Below are 15,808 nucleotides of genomic sequence, written 5' to 3' on the forward strand. Positions count from 1 at the left end.
ACATCCATGTTAGTCAGTAGGAAGTTTAGAACTCATGTTTAGCAAAACAGGAGATGTTACAAGTCAACAACATAAATTCTACATGTGAGCACTCGTCATGTCCTTATATTGTTTGAAGCAAGAAAGACTTAGGTGTGTTTCATATAAGGTCCTCATATTTTCTGAACCAGAAAATGTGTGTTACAATGTTAATGTCAAAGCTTTAAAATGAGTGTCTCAATTCAGGTCCTCATATTTTCTGAACCAGATTTTTGTGTGTGTTACATTCTTAATGAATTGTCTAAGAGCTGAAACTCTGTAATAATTTTTACCCTTTATCTGGCATTGTATGCTCAGATTTTTATCAACAAAAAGTGGTGAGAATGTTATAATTAATTAGTTATGACATTATATTTTTGTGTTTTGTTGCAGAAACCAACTGTTGAGGTTCTATCTCAACATTCTCTAGATTCAGATGACAGCCATAAACCGACTTCATCCCTCCAACAGGTTATTACATGTCTATTTTTACTATATCTGCTCTAAATTTGACCCAACCTATATTTTGAAAGACATTTATTTATTTTAATCTCTCACAGATCAGTTTATATGACAACTTTTTCGCAAGGGTACATCCATTTTTACCCTTTATCTGGCATTGTATGCTCAGATTTTTATCAACAAAAAGTGGTGAGAATGTTATAATTCATTAGTTATGACATTATATTTTTGTGTTTTGTTGCAGAAACCAACTGTTGAGGTTCTATCTCAACATTCTCTAGATTCAGATGACAGCCATAAACCGACTTCATCCCTCCAACAGGTTATTACATGTCTATTTTTACTATATCTGCTCTAAATTTGACCCAACCTATATTTTGAAAGACATTTATTAATTTTAATCTCTCACAGATCAGTTTATATGACATCATTTTCGTAAGGGTACATCCATGTTAGTCAGTAGGGAGTTTGGAACTCATGTTTAGCAAAACAGGAGATGTTTACAGCCGGTTTCTGCAGCGCTGTTTTCATTGATCAAAGTATTTTTTCGGTGGTCGTGTTTTTGGTACATAACTTGTAAATAGTGCGCAAATAATAGGCTATATATATATATATATATATATATATATATATATATATAAATACATTCAAACCCCGTTTCCATATGAGTTGGGAAATTGTGTTAGATGTACATATAAACGGGATACAATGATTTGCAAAGAATTTTCAACCCCAATTCTGTTGAATATGCTACAAAGACAACATATTTGATGTTAAAACTGCTAAACATTTTTTTTGCAAAGAATTTAGGGATTTTACCATCTAGGGTCCGTAAAATTATCAAAAGGTTCAGAGAATCTGGAGAAATCACTGGACGTAAGCGATGTACTGCATTAAAAACCAACATCAGTGTGTAAAAGATATCACCACATGGGCTCAGAAATACTTCAGAAAACCACTGTCAGTTACTACAGTTGGTCGCTACATCTGTAAATGCAAGTTAAAACTCTACTATGCAAAGCAAATGCCATTTATCAACAACACAGAGGAACGTCGCGGGCTTCGCTGGGCCGAGCTCATCTAAGATGGACTGATGCAAAGTGGAAAAGTGTTCTGTGGTCTGACGAGTCCACATTTCAAATTATATATGGAAATTGTGGACGTGGTGTTCTCGGGAACAAAGAGGAAAATAACCATCCGGATTGTTATAGGCGCAAAGTTCAAAAGCCAGCATGTGTGATGGTATGGGGGTGTATTAGTGCCCAAGGCATGGGTAACTTACACATCTGAGAAGGCACCATTAATGCTGAATGGTCCATACAGGTTTTGGAGCAACATATGTTGTCATCCAAGCAACATTATCATGGACGCCCCTGCTTATTTCAGCAAAACAATGCCAAGCCACGTGTTACAACAGCGTATCTTCGTAGTAAAAGGGTGCGGGTACTTTCCTGGTCCGCCTGCAGTCCAGACATGTCTCCCATCGAAAATGTGTAGCGCATTATGAAGCGTAAAATACGACAACTTAAGCTCTACATCAAGCAAGAATGGTAAAGAATTCTACTTTCAAAGCTTCAACAATTAGTTTCCTCAGTTCCCAAACGTTTATTGAGTGTTGTTAAAAGAAAATGTGATGTAACACAGTGGTGAACATGCCCTTTCCCAACTACTTTGGCACGTGTTGCAGCCATGAAATTCTAAGTTAATTATTATTTGCAAAAAAAAAAAAGTTTGAGTTTTAACATCAAATATGTTGTCTTTGTAATGCTTTCAATTGAATATGGGTTGAAAAGGATTTGCAAATCATTGTATTCAGTTTATATTTACATCTAACACAATTTTCCCAACTTTTTTGTATATATATTAGGGCTGGGCAACGATTAAAATGTTTAATCGAAGTTAATCGCACTATTTCTCTTATTAATCGCGATTAACTGCATTGTATACGCAAAGCCCAATAATGAATTCAAAAGTAGTGTGTAGTGCACCTTTATTGGAATATTCTCCCACATGAACAAAAGCGCCAAAACATTTGTTGTGCAAACACAATTTAAATCAGTCCTTGTTAAACAGTAGCAGTTAAATAGCATATTTTATGAAAATCAACTCCAAAAATGTAAATACAAACATTTAAGCTTATTGCCACTGCCAGGGTATTTAAGTTATCCTGTTTGTTATGGAAAATAAATATAATCTACATACAAATCTCTGAGCCACAATCATAACATCTGAACAGGCAATTTCTGAGGTAACAGCAGAAACATTTTTTTTTTATCAGGGATCTTATGTTTAAAAAACCTATATTATAGGTAGTGGGCTGTTTTAGGGAATTTTTGATCAAATTATCCTTAGTAGCAATATTAATAATGTTGTGTTTATTCTGCGTAGTGCACTTAAAATAATTATGACCATATCTGAAAGGGAATAAGCGGTAGAAAATGGATGGATGGCATATCTGTTTGCTTGGTGCTTTGATAAACTGAACGCATATACATGGTACTATATTGTAATGTTATGAGCCAGGGAAAAAAAGAACTACCCTACCCAGCATGCAACAGGAGTGAGGAGCATGCGCGGTAGCCCGGTATAGGTTGTGTCGCCATGACGGCATCTTGTATGTTGTGATATGCACGCTCTGAAAGCAAACGTTAAGAACTCAGCCAACACTCCTGGTCTGCATTATTCATAAATGGACAGACAACACATATACTCCGCTGCTTCACAAAGCACAATATGTTAAATGTTTACTTTTACAGTTTTCTAATTCTTCCTTTCAGATTGACAGCAGGACAAATCGCTGGAAGTGGGTATGTCTCAAGCTTCTTCCACTTGGTACACTCCAAAGCGGGGTAAATAAATAATCCACATCATTTACTAGAATATTATATTACGTTTTGCACCTTTTCACTGTGTTATAGTCATTATTCCTTCAGTAAGAAATTGTATTTTGTCTCCTTTATGACAGCTGCAAAGGGGAAGAAGTGGAAGCAGTTGAATGACACATGTTGCATTTTGTAACTGGCAACAAAGTACCAGGTAAAAAAGATTGTGAAGCCTCCCTCCATAAAGAACTAGTAACTCTACAGGACAGAGATTGGCTTGAGATCAAGTACTACATCCATAACAGAATTATATTTAAAAAAGGAAAAAAAAATGTTTTCCCACATCTTCTGTGGTAGTTTGAGTATGTTACCAGCAATTAAAAAAGCAAAATAAACAGCAAGCGTTTTGTATTTATTCCAGATCATTCTTAGCGACAAAATCCACAAAAACAATTCAGTTACACTTAATCGACAATTACATTTTTACCCATGTTTCTTTTAAACTCTTCTTGGTTTTAGATTACAGTAGCATGGGATTGGGATTTTTTTTTTAAATGACAACACATCAACTAAACCAACTCAGGTGGTTTTGTTAAGTCTCTGATGTCATTAGCCTCATATGTCACATGAACCTGAAATCTTAAACACTCTGTGACGTCATGGTTGTCATATTTCACAAACTAGAAATCTTAAACACTCTGTGACGTCATGGTCATCATATGTCACATAAACTTGAAATCTTAAACACTCTGTGACGTCATGGTCATCATATGTCACATGAACCTGAAATCTTAAACACTCGGTGACGTCATGGTCATCATATGTCACATAAACTTGAAATCTTAAACACTCTGGTCTTCATTTGTCACCTAAACCTGACAAGTCCTCATATGTACCATAAAAATCAGGTTCAGAAAAAAACAAAAGAGTTGCAAAAATCTCAATAGACCACTGTGTTTCTAAAATTCTGGTTCACTAACCGTCTGATTCCCAGGCATGCAGGACCATTGGAAAGGCATGTCCCCATATGTCACGTTTTTGTCATAAGTCCTCATATGTCACCCAAACACGTATGTGTGTGTGTGTGTGTGTGTGTATTCCAGGCGTGATGTCATGTTATCTATGGGAAAATGCATTTTTACACAAGATGATCTGCCTGAGCGGCTAGGAGACACAAAGTAAAAAGCGGTAAAAAATAGATAAAGGACAGATAAAAAAACAATTACCGTAATATAATTATTGTTATTATTTTTTTTTTTTTTAAAACATGCTTCCTGCGGGCCGGATATTGGACGGTGGCGGGCCGTTGTTTGGGGACCACTGCCCTGGAGGTAGGAGCCGCAAATCCCTCACCCACCAACAACAACAATGCAAATCATGCAGACTTTGTGAGAGCCTACGATTACTTTGGGGAAATTAATAATTCAGAACCTTATATTGTTGATTCTGAATATACTGTAAAGAGGGTGGTATACAAGTTTTAGAAGCTCTGCTAAACAAATCCAGCTTTAGTGAAACACTAAACATCATGTAGCAGTATTGCTAAATGCTAAACAAGAAATACAAACTACAAACATAATAAAGCGATAGTTTACTGGACAATGTCTGCTCTTACTTTGATGACACCTGATAGGAGGTCCATATCTTCCTGTTTATATGAAGAATTAGTCATGATGCACACGAAGGGTTAACAAGTAAAAGTCTCCCTGCAAACATCGTCTTTGGTTGTGTGTTTGTCTTCATCTCCGGGTAAAGTGAATGTCACAGATGAACAACTTTTAGATTTGCGGCTAAATCATCCTAATTTTGATACTTCTAAGACATGATTCAGAAATCTAGAATAACTTTTAGAGGAGCCAAGAAGCAATGATGTGGTAGCAGCAGGACATCGCATACAGCTCACAGGAAGGCAGTAAAGCTACTCAGCTGTGTGTTATCAGTGCGCAGCTAAAAAAAGTTGGTTTCTAATATGTATATAGCGTATTGACAGGTTTTGGATGCTTATTTAAAGGGTTTTGTGAGCAGAATAGAGAGCCTCCGTTGACTACATTGTTAGCGGACTTTTAATGTACTTATTTATTTACAACTTGGATTGTATAAAAAAATGAAACTTGTTAATGTCTTTCATAAGGATTAAGAATGATAGACAGCACATTTCAAATGTTTGCGTATTTTCTGTATGACTGATCTGATTCCATGGTCAGTGTGCAGAAGTGCTACTATTGTGAACGAAACAGCCGAAGGTATTCGGAGTATTCAAAATGACTGACTGAATTTGTGGCATTTTGTGATGTTTAGACACTATTTTCACATTTTTTGCGATTGTAAATACAATCAGATATAGTTTAATGGATACAATGAAACACAATTAAGCATATGAAGTCAACTTGTTTTTCCACTCTACTGGTACTTTAAAACAGTTATACACTTCATACGCTTATGAAGCTTAGCCTTTAGGGTCACGGATGAGCTTTTATTGACGGACTTCGATCGGTTACTATAAAAGTACAGCATTTGCTGCCAATTCCTACTGACAAAACATTCAAACTTAATTAATTTTCTTTTTTGGAATACTCTACAATCATTTTAAATACGAAATTATATAAATTAACTATATTTTGGCTTTTGTCCTTGTGAGAAACTGGGTACCAGTCTAAGGTGTACCTTGTCTTTCATTTAATGTGAGACTCCGAACAGAGAGGATAAGCACAGCAGTTTAGAAAATGAAAGAATGTATTGATCGTACCACCTTGTTAGAAGCAATTAGGTCCCACCACAAAAGTCATAAAATTCATATATTCATATATATATATATATATATATATATATATATATACACACACACACACACACATTTGTATATATACATATAGACATATATACATACATACATATTTCCCTGCTCTTCAGGGGATCTCCCTGAAGAGCAGGGAAACCTGCAAAGCAGGCTTGTAGAGATAGATGGATAGATAGATAGATAGTACTTTATTTATTCCGTCAGGAGAGTTCCTTCAGGAAAATTACAATTTTCAGCACAATCCCATTCAAGATCAGACAAACATTACAGGGAGACAGAACAGGATCGCTGACGGGTCTGCCGGCTTCCAGCGCCGCTTACAAAAAAGATGACATACAGGTAAACAAGGGGGGGTGGGAGGGGGGGGAGAAAAAAATAGAAGATTAAAATAAAATTAAAAAATCGGTCTTAGCCTAGGCCCTGGAGTGGGGGTGCAGACTGAGGCCAAGGGAAAAAAAAAAAAAAAAAAAAAAAATTAAAATAAAAAAAATTAAAAAAAATACAACAACCCATAGCCATAGTACACATCCCTCTTCCATGTGTGTAAGAGGGAAACATCAAACATCAAAGAACACAGAGGACATTAAAGACATTAAAGCAGCAGATACAACCAGACACTTCTACATACAGCTATGAATAAAAAGTAAAATAAACATATCCACTGTGGTGGCCTCTGCACATATATACATTCATACACATTTCCCTGCTCTTCAGGGGATCTCCCTGAAGAGCAGGGAAACCTGCAAAGCAGGCTTGTAGAGATGAAATAGCTTCTGTGTTTTTTTGCCCACATATGTGGTCCTTTCCAAGGTTCTCATAGTCATCATTGTCACCGACGTCCCACTGGGTGAGTTTTCCTTGCCCTTATGTGGGCCTACCGAGGATGTCGTAGTGGTTTGTGTTGTGGTTTGTGCAGCCCTTTGAGACACTAGTGATTTAGGGCTATATAAATAAACATTGATTGATTGAATAATGCAATAACTGAACCCACTCGGCGTCTATTACAGCCCAAAATGGGGGATCCCCACATCTGCGGCTTCCTCTCAAAGTTCCTGTGTTTTTCCCGTTTTGTCTTTTTTTTTCCTTGCCGGGATGTGGGTTCATACCAGTGATCAGTGATGTCAATGTGGTTTGTGCAGCCCTTCGAGGCACCTGTGATTAAGGGCTATAAAAATAAACTTTGAGTGTGAATGTTGTCCGTCTCTGTGTTGGCCCTGCGATGAGGTGGTGACTTGTCCAGGGTGTACTCCGCCTTCCGCCCGAATGCTGCTGAGATAGGCTCTCGCGACCCCAAAAGGAACAAGCGGTAGAAAATGGATAGATGGATGATTAATCATACAAATGTATGCACAACATGTATTAAAAATACAGTTTCACCTGTAGTAATGAGTAAGAACTATTGCCAGAATATGTACTCTATGTGTAGAAATACAAAACTGCCACACATTCTTCTACATATTATTAGCACTGAAGATGGTCATGTGTACCGGTACGTGTTTACGCAAGCATAAGTTGTAAAGTACTCCTGAACACAAATGCTGTTCTTCATTCTGTATAACTTCAGCCCACAGCATGTTGGCACACTGCAAATCATTTGCCACTTGCCAAGATTTTTTGAAAAAAAATCTAGAAATATCCCTAATTTTAAGAGCTATATCATTATTTGTTATCATTAACTTAACACCATAATCTTATGAATAAGTATATGTTGTTTATTCTAATTTAAAAAAAAGTTCACATTGAAAAAACAAGTATTCAAATAAGATATGTTGGTTTTCCGATTAAGGGCTTCACGGTGGTAGAGGGGTTAATGCGTGTGCTTCACAATACGAAGGTCAATCCCGGGCTCAGGATCTTTCTGTGTGGAGTTTGCATGTTGTCCCCGTGACTGCGTGGGTTCCCTCCGGGTACTCCAGCTTCCTCCCACACCTGGGGATAGGTTGATTGGCAACACTAAATTGGCCCTAGTGCGTGAATGTTGTCCGTCTCTGTGTTGGCCCTGCGATGAGGTGGTGACTTGTCCAGGGTGTACCCCGCCTTCCGCCCGATTGTAGCTGAGATAGGCACCAGCGACCCAAAGGGAATAAGCGGTAGAAATGGATGGATGGGTTTTCCGATCATTAAACCTTGTTTAAAGATTCTGCAACATCCAGAAGATGCGTAATTAAGGAATTCATTGTTAAATAATGCATGTTTTTTAAAATACTTATTTCTATTTTAAAAGATGTACAAATGTTTATTCAGGATCTGTTATCAAGTACAATTAACTAGCTGCATATACAGATGAATTCACTTTTTGCATGTTTATTCTCCATGAATATAGTCTTTCATGTTTTGTCAGCTCTTTTTGGCAAAGCAGCAAGTAGTTTTGTATCTATTTGGGAGCCAAAATAAATCTCAAAGGACATATGGAGATACAGGGGGTTCATTTAAAGAAAATCATGTGCTCGTTGCACATACGGGGGCATTCACTCTCTTGTCTGTTATCCATCCTATCTCATGAACTTGTCATCAGACAGCCTATGAAACAAAGCCTCCTTCTCTCAGCTGGAGATGGAGGAGCTGTCAGTCCCTTCTGCTCAGTTTGATGAGAGCATTTCAAATGACACTTTGATCCTCACTGCACACTGTTTGTTTTCCTCCATGATGAAATTCTGCTGGAGAAGCGTGCAACAGGGCGCATCATTAAAACGTGGCTCAAACACCAAGCGCTAGGCTTGTCCCCAAAACCACTCATGACAATTTTAGGTCACATCAGCATAAAGTACACAGTGTGTTAGGTGCTGTAGGAATTGTACAGATAAACAGAAATCACGCATTCTCCCCAGTGGAAAAAAACAGTCCGTCATGGTGACAAAGACTGAAAGAAAATAAAACCTATTTTATCCGAATAAATGAATCTAATGAGGCAAGTCTGTTGCAGCCTGGTGTTTGGTATTGGATTAGAAAAGCACAAATGGGTTCCTTAAGAAGATTTAACTACAAGAAAATTGACATTCAAGTTCATGGACATTCGTAATGCACAGGCATTATAATAAAAAAAAAATCATAATGTCTTATTTACCCTTCATTTTGAAGACAAGCGTAACTGAAAAAAAAATCCTCCACACAGATGAGCAAAGGATGAACGCACACGGTTAAAACTCCCTTGATCTCAGTGAAGAAGACTCCTTTTGTTAAGAGCACAGAAGACACGCAGGCCAGAGTGAATAAAGACACTCTTTTCTTTAGTAATACCACATTTGAAGGTTTTAGAGAGAGCGGAATGATTCAGCCATGCAGCGCTGGCTGGTGAGGAATGTTATCAACAGAGAGACAGCTGTCACGTTTGGATGGGAGTGTGGTCAAATCAGAAGGCACAGTGATTAAAAGGTATATTATGAGTTCTTCAAAACACCATGCCAGCCCTGTTGTTGCAAAAGGAAGCTGAGCCTCCTCCGGAGACAGAAGAGCTTGCAACTACATAAAGCCTGTACGGACAATACAGGCTTTTAGGAAGCCAAAATGTCAAAAGAGAGCATTCACAATACATTTACTAATTGATAAACACGAGGTCTTATCTAGGTAAAAATGTTAAATGATTCACAGGACGAAGAATGTATTTATACACTTAACAATATCATGCACAAATATACAGTATTTGTGATCTAGTATGTTTGGGTGCCAAAGGAGGGCCCCAGCCAACCAGAGAGCCCAACCCATAACAGCAGGTGCTGGTACCCAGAAAACTAGACAGCCCCACGCAGCCAGGTCGACCAGCGATAGGACCCCCAGAACCAGGCCCACCGTGCCACCTGGCAGGCCAGCTGTGGCACGGCGGGTCACAACTGATGCCTCCAGAAGGTCTTATCATTGTCCATGTGACGTCAGATGAAACAAAAATTGAGCTGTTTGGCCACAATACCCAGCAATATGTTTGACGGAGAAAAGGTGAGGCCTTTAATCCAGGAACACGACTCCTACCGTCAAGCATGGTGGTGGGAGTATTATGTTTTGGGCCTCTATTGCTGCCAATGGAACTGGTGCTTTACAGAGAGTAAATGGGACAGTGAAAAAGGACGATTAGCTACAAATTTTTCAGGAAAACCCAAAATCATCAGCCTGGAGGTTGGGTCTTGGGCGCAGTTTGGTGTTCCAACAGGTCAATGACCTCAAACAAACATCAAAAGTGGTAAAGGAATGGCTAAATAAGGCTAAAATTAAGATTTCAGAATGGCCTTCTCAAAGTCCTGACTTAAACGTGTGGACAATGCTGATGAAACAAGTCCATGTCAGAACACCAGCAAATTTAGCTAAACTGCATCAATTTTGTCAAGAGGAGTGGTCAAAAATTCAACCAGAAGCTTGTGGATGGCTACCAAAAGTGCCTTATTGCAGTGAAACTTGCCAAGGGACATGTAACCAAGTATTAAACGCCTACTGAAATTAGATTTTCTTATTTAAACGGGGATAGCAGGTCCATTTTATGTGTCATATTTGATCATTTCGCGATATTGCCATATTTGTGCAGAAAGGATTTAGTAGAGAACATTGACGATAAAGTTCGCAACTTTTGGTAGCTAATAAAAAAGCCTTGCCTGTTTGTACCGGAAGTAGCAGACGATGTGCGCGTGAGGTCACTGGTGTGAGGGCTCCTCACATCCTCACATTGTTTATAATGTTAGCCACCAGCAGTAAGAGCTATTTGGACCGAGAGAGCGCCGATTTCCCCATTAATTTGAGCCACGATGAAAGATTCGTGGATGAGGAAAGTTAGATCAGAGCACAAAAAAAAAAGATAAAAGTCGACGGCTCCAGGCGGCGGCAATGGGAGAGTTTCAGATATAATTAGACACATTTACTAGGATAATTCTGGAAAATCCCTTATCTGCTTATTGTGTTAATAGTATTTTAGTGATATTATAAAGTCATATCTGAAAGTTGGATGGCTGCGGTAAACGCCAGTGTCTCTGAGAGAAGCCGAGGAGCCAAGATCACAGCTGCCTTTTTGAGCTGCAGGATGAGGTCGCGTAATCCACTGAAGTGTCCGGTAAGAGCCCACTTAATATCACAATTTTCCCATCCAAAAAATTGCTGGTTGACGTCAAGAAACATGTTTGCTTGACCGCTCTGTGTTAAAGCTTCACAACAAAAAAAGAAACACCGGCTGTGTTTCAGTGCTAAAGGCAGCTGCAATCCACCGCTTTCCACCAACAGCATTCTTATTTGACGCCTCCATTATCAATTGAACAAATTGCAAAAGATTCAGCAACACAGATGTCCAAATCACTGTGTAATTATGCGATAAAAAGAGACGACTTTTAGCCGTGTGTGGTGCCGGGCTAATATGTCCCCTCCAACCCGAGACGTCACAAACACGCGTCATCATACGTGTCATCATACGCGTCATCATTCCGCGACGTTTTCAACAAGAAACTCCGCGGGAAATTTAAAATTATAATTTAGTAAACTGAACCGGCCGTATTGGCATGTGTTGCAATGTTAATATTTCATCATTGATGTATAAACTATCAGACTACGTGGTCGGTAGTAGTGGGTTTCAGTAGGCCTTTAATCCAGTTACTCCAATGCATACTGACCTACAGTGAGAGTGTCTTCCATCAGTCCAGCATTGGCCTTTATTGACCCTTTAAGGGCCACTAAAGAATTTGGACAGGTTTCTGCTATGTTGAAGTTAGGGTTAGTATATGTGACCCGCAACATACTCCACTTTTACTTCCACTACTACTTTGACAACTCACAATATTCCTGTGTATATTCTCATCTACAAGGCATTGTGTCTCTCATCCGACCAGGAAAAAGGACTCTGTAGGAAAGCTCTGGTCAGATTACAGTTGTTCTATCTAGTCCTTAAAGGGGAACTACACATTTTTTAGAATGTTTCCTGTTGTTCACAATCATTATGAAAAGTATAACGATGGATAGGTATTTTTTTTAATGCATTCTAAATATTACTTCAATGAAAACTCAGCTTACAATGTAGCCTATCGCAGCTGTTCAATTCTGCCTGGGGCGGTATAGCTCGGTTGGTAGAGCGGCTGTGCCAGCAACTTGAGGGTTCCAGGTTTGATCCCCGCTTCCGCCATCCTAGTCACTGCCGTTGTGTCCTTGGGCAAGACACTTTACCCACCTGCTCCCAGTGCCACCCACACTGGTTTAAAAGTAACTTGGATATTGGGTTTCACTATGTAAAGCGCTTTAAGTCACTAGAGAAAAAGCGCTATATAAATATGATTCACTTCACTTCACTATAGAGCACCTAAAACACATCCAAACACCTCCATTAGGGTTTATATACATGATGCAAGTATATATGTAATGTAGTAACAAGCACATTTATAACATTTAATATTCATGTATTTTGATAATTGTAAGCAAAGGGGGCACATTCATTTCATAAACTCATTATGTTTGTTTTTTTCTTCATCACTGATTTCTGCTCACTGCAGACTTTGAGCGAGGGCCAACAAACATAGTAAAACATCACTTACAGTACAAAGTCAGCTTTCATTAGGATGCTGACTGCTGGGATGTTCATATAGTCCCATCTAGATGAAGAATGTGGGGGGACAAGCACTTTTCGTACCATTCTCGCCAGTTTCAGGTCCTAAAAGGCAGTCAAAGCGTCCCAACTTGTTGGATTACATCCTCAGCCATCTGATTTTCAGGTGAGTGGCATTATTTATGATCTACAATAAACTTACAAGGAGAAAGGAAATTAGGAAGCAGCAGACCACTCGATGTAGACATAGGGACACCCGGAAATGATCACATCGCTGTTATAAATAGTTGATGTTAGTGCATATAATAATATCATTCATACTTTGTTAATATTCCAGTCATGAAATGTAAATGGAGTATTGTTGGCGCTTTTTGAATGGTTATTTACCGGATTTTATTGGCGTAATAGTGGAGCTCCTATTGGCTCCGCTGGCAGTAGATTTTTATTTACGTATGTTTTATATTTAGAATGCATTAAAAAAAATAAATCCATCCGTCTTCAGGTGTTTCAGAATGATTTTTAATAATAGACAAAATTCCCAAAAAAGTGCCGTTCCCCATTAAGCATGAACTATTCAATGACTATTACAGTGGGGCAAAAAAGTATTTAGTCAGCCACCGATTGTGCAAGTTCTTCCACTTAAAATGATGACAGAGGTCTGAAATTTTAATCATAGGTACACTTCAACTGTGAGACACAGAATGTGAAAACATATCCAGGAATTCACATTCTAGGAATTTTAAATAATTTATTTGTAAATGATGGTGGAAAATAAGTATTTGGTCAACCTTTCAAAGCTCTCATTGATGGAAGGAGGTTTTGGCTCAAAATCTCACGATACATGGCCCCATTCATTCTTTCCTTAACACGGATCAGTCGTCCTGTCCCCTTAGCAGAAAAACAGCCCCAAAGCATGATGTATCCACCCCCATGCTTCACAGTAGGTATGGTGTTCTTGGGATGCAACTCAGTATTCTTCTTCCTTCAAACACGACGAGTTGAGTTTATACCAAAATGGATACATGGATGATAAAGCAGAGGATTGGGAGAATGTCATGTGGTCAGATGAAACCAAAATAGAACTTTTTGGTATAAACTCATTTCGTCGTGTTTGGAGGAAGAAGAATACTGAGTTGCATCCCAAGAACATCATGACTACTGTGAAGCATGGGGGTGGAAACATCATGCTTTGGGGCTGTTTTTCTTGCTAAGGGGACAGGATGACTGATCCGTGTTAAGGAAAGAATGAATGGGGCCATGTATCGGGAGATTTTGAGCCAAAACCTCCTTCCATCAGTGAGAGCTTTGAATGGTTGACCAAATACTTATTTTCCACCATAATTTACAAATAAATTATTTAAAATTCCTAAAAAGTGAATTCCTGGATTTTTTGTCACATTCTGTCTCTCACAGTTGAAGTGTACCAATGATGAAAATTACAGACCTCTGTCATCATTTTAAGTGGGAGAACTTGCAAAATCGGTGGCTGACTAAATACTTTTTTGCCCCACTGTACATGTCACTGCTTGTGTTGCTATTACATTGTATTGTCACTTATATATATTAACGATTTTCTTGCTTGCTTATCTTAGTTTTCTTTTCCAATAAAGTTGTTTTTATCCTACCTCCTCCCCTAACATACACACGCACACACATGCAAAGTGACTTTGGGTATATAGAAAGCGCTATATAAATCCCAGGTATTATTATTATTATTATTATTATTAATAAATCACAGACGACTTTATTACAGCAGACAATATGGGCCTATAAATTAGCTTATAGCAAGAAGTCAAGCAGTATGAGAAATAAGCAAAAGTTACATAAGATAAACTGCTGTTGATCAAGTTAACGCCCTTTTATTAGAATGAGCTCAACAAAACCCATTATTTCTGGTAAACGTGCAGAGCATTTCATCCTAATCGAGTGACAAACTGCATCTATTTTGCGTCTTCCTCAGGGTACACAAGGCAGATAAAGTTGAATGTTTGACTCTCGGCAGACGAATAATGAGAGGAAACCACAGTCGGGGTAAATTCACAGGTGTATTTTCTGCACTGGGAATTTTTATTTTATTCCTCACACTCACGCACGCACTCGCAGATGTCCTCTGCGGCAATTGAAGGCACAGAAACACGCTCCTTGGTGGCTCCTCTGAGCTACAAGCAAAAGCGCAAAAAAAAAAGAGAAGAAAAGAACGAGCACACTCGGCATAAATACCTGAAGTATTATGTCGTTCAACAGTCTGCCGGCAAAGTGCAAGAAAAGACAAGGTGATACGTGATATGCATGATGATCACACCCACTTAACGGCTGTTACGTTAAAGCGTAATTGCGAGTTGATGGAAGAAGATGTGGTAATGGTTGGTGTACACCAACTTGTCTGCTAAATGAGGCTCCAAGGAGCCCATTGGACACGAGGAAAGTGCCTCTCCACGTCGTTAAGTTATTAGATGGGCCCGAGGCAGCAAGTAAACAACTTCTCGCAGCATGCATACAGTACACTTCACCGGTCTTCATTGTTATTGGATCACTGAGGGGAAACTAGTGCACAGAATGATTGCACAGTGGAAGTAAGGGAAGAGATAGCTGAAGAACAGAGGCAAGGCTTGCTGGGGCCAGCCTGCAGCATTTACGGTCAAACGGCCGGCTAACGAGACAGATTTAAGGAAGGAACGCAGAGGGCACTGAAGGTGCGATTTGGATTATGGGTTGCTGGGGGCTTCTTCACCTCCTGTAACGTCTCGTTTGGGATACTGTCACCGCAAACGTCCACTCAGCATTAACCGAGACAAATGAGGGCAAACTCCTCTCAAGGGCAACCGGCCACAAGGGGGCTGCCATTCTAATTTCTTTTACACTTGCAGTAATTACAAAGGAAGCAAAGTCCATCGAATGTATGAAACGAATAATGAGATGCTAATGTGCTAGCCGCTAGGAATGAAAATACTCAAGGACACTTCACAATTTTGGTCAGTGTGTGTATCATTACAGTTAATGCTGAGTTTGTTCAGTTTTGAACACGGGTCATAGATGTAATGTAAAAAAAAATACATATATTTGACAATACTTTGATATTCTTCTTTGTTCAGTAAATGCACACAAATATATTTCACAAAACATGCTAAAGAGTTAACTAGCGTAAATAAAATGCATTCTTGTCAGTGGATTACGGTAGTATGATAACTTTTTTCTCATTACTTCTTG

At 38.8% G+C, this 15,808-nt stretch overlaps 1 protein-coding gene across 3 annotated transcripts in view; it reads right to left on the minus strand.

Moving 5' to 3' along the window:
- The window catches only part of gpc3 (glypican 3), a 375,529-nt gene that overhangs the window by 297,652 nt on the left and 62,069 nt on the right, over positions 1-15,808 (minus strand). The gene's annotated exons all lie outside the window — the stretch shown is intronic.

The sequence above is a fragment of the Nerophis ophidion genome, linkage group LG05, assembly GCF_033978795.1.
Source record: "Nerophis ophidion isolate RoL-2023_Sa linkage group LG05, RoL_Noph_v1.0, whole genome shotgun sequence".
Lineage (NCBI taxonomy): Eukaryota > Metazoa > Chordata > Actinopteri > Syngnathiformes > Syngnathidae > Nerophis > Nerophis ophidion.